Source organism: Hypanus sabinus, chromosome 26, assembly GCF_030144855.1.
Source record: "Hypanus sabinus isolate sHypSab1 chromosome 26, sHypSab1.hap1, whole genome shotgun sequence".
Taxonomy (NCBI): Eukaryota; Metazoa; Chordata; class Chondrichthyes; order Myliobatiformes; family Dasyatidae; genus Hypanus; species Hypanus sabinus.
The window spans coordinates 11,131,036-11,133,162 of NC_082731.1; positions in this window are offsets into that span (position 1 = coordinate 11,131,036).

Below are 2,127 nucleotides of genomic sequence, written 5' to 3' on the forward strand. Positions count from 1 at the left end.
ACTATCCACAAAGTACTCACCCAGTCTCCCTTCTTCATTCCGTACAATTATTCATCCCTAGCAAGATTATCTACTGGCAGAATCAGATGTACAGGAATCATAAAAATAAATCACCCAAAATAATCAAGTTAAGACAATCCCCCCTGACCTTGGGTAAGCTGAAATCCCTGATTACCGCAATGGTATTTTGTACTGCCTCTGAGATTTGCCTACACATCTTTTGGGAGGTGAAATGTGCATAATCACGGCAAAGGGATATATTTTGTTTTATAATTTCAATGATCTGCCATGTGTTTTTTTCTTTTAATAGACTTCTACGATATCCTCTCTCATTGCTGCAGTGATGATCTTGGGTCAATAATGCAACGCTCTTTTACACCCCTCCATTCAACACATCTGAAACGTCTGTAGCCTACTACAAATTGCCGATGTTCTGTTCAGCTTACCTTTGTTATATTTGCCTTACCAATCAGGCACCTTCAGTTGTAATGGAGCCCTGTTAGCTTTCTAAATGCCTTATTATGCATATATCTACTCCGGTTTTCCTTTCATATTTGACTGCCAACATTCCGCTCCCCTCCCCTTCCATAGTATTTCTACTGCGTTCCATCAAACTGCAGACTTGATTTAGGCAGTGGAAGGGAGGAGTGGGATGAATTTCAGCTGTTCTGTCAGACTCACAAAGATGTGACCTGCCTTTTGGACTCTCAGCCACAATTGTGGCATCGATGCTGAGATGCTTGTCTGAAGAAGGACACAGGTGTTGGTTCCTTAATCTGCCCATGGATTTGTTTGATCTTGCAGAGACAGCACCACTGTTCAGTCATCCATGTGGTTTGTGCGAAATTTGAGACCCTGATTTTCGTTCAAACACACTTTCGAGGTCTCAGCCTTACAAACACATGGAATATTTTGCCCAGCTGTAAGAAAAATGCCATTAAGCTAGAAAGCTTGCAGAAAAGATTGGCAAGGTTGTTTCCAAGAATGAAGGGATTGTATTTTGTAATAAAATTGCTGGATAGGCTGGAACATTTCCCTGTAGAACATGGGAGTGACTTTTCACAGATGCATCAATTCATTGGAGAATAGGCAAGATGGATGGTCAGTCTTTTTTTCCTAAATGTAGGGAGTGTGAATATAGCAGGCATTGATAGAGAAGGATTCAAAAGGAACATGAGGGGCAAACTCTTTACAGAGTGTGGTGGGTATGTGTAACAAGCTAACAGAGAAGCTGTAGTGGTACTAACATTTCTATGATTAAAAGACTTTTGGACAGGTACATGGATAGGAAATGTTTTAAGGGATATGGCCTAAATGCAGCTAACTGGGACTAGCTCAGAAAGACATCTTAGTCAACATGGACAAATTGGTCTGAAGGCCCTGTTTCCATGCTGATCAGCTCCATGACTCCTCAGGAAGGCAGCAGCTATAATAATATGTTGAAGATCATGAATTTTATTTTGTATATCTGCAATTAATCAAAGCTATCTAACTCAAAGTATTAAAAGTATTCCTATTTTTAAAAGTTTCAGCTTTGGCTTTTATTATTGAAATTTAAAGTTCAAAGTGAACTTATTAGAAAGCAAGGATTTATCACTTTGAGATATATTTTCTTTCAGACATTGACAGGAAAATAAAGACATGCAATAGAATTTCAGAAAAAACTGTACATGACAAAGACTGACAACCATCCAATATGCAAAAGAAGACAACTGTGCAAATAATAAATGCAAAAAGGTAAATGTAAAAAGAGAACATGCATTGTAGGCTACCTGAAAATGAGTCTATAGGTTGTAAAGTTCATCCAGCACTGAGCTGAGTGAAGTTTTCTGCACTGGTTCAGCCGCCTGATGCTTGTAGGTAATAACTGTTCCTGAAGTGGGACTGAGGGCTCCTGTACCTCCTGCCAATGGTAGTTGCAAAAAGAGAGCATGGCCTAGATGATGAGGATCCTTGATGGTGTATGGAGCTTTGTTGTGAAACACCCCAGTTTCTTTGGCTGTGTAAGTCCAGGGAAACCAACACTGGCCCTGCCACACTCATGAGATTGAGGCATGCTTGATCCTAACCCAAACCTTGGTTTGTGTAGATGTTGTGTCATTTGCTACCCTGTTACAAATTAATGCC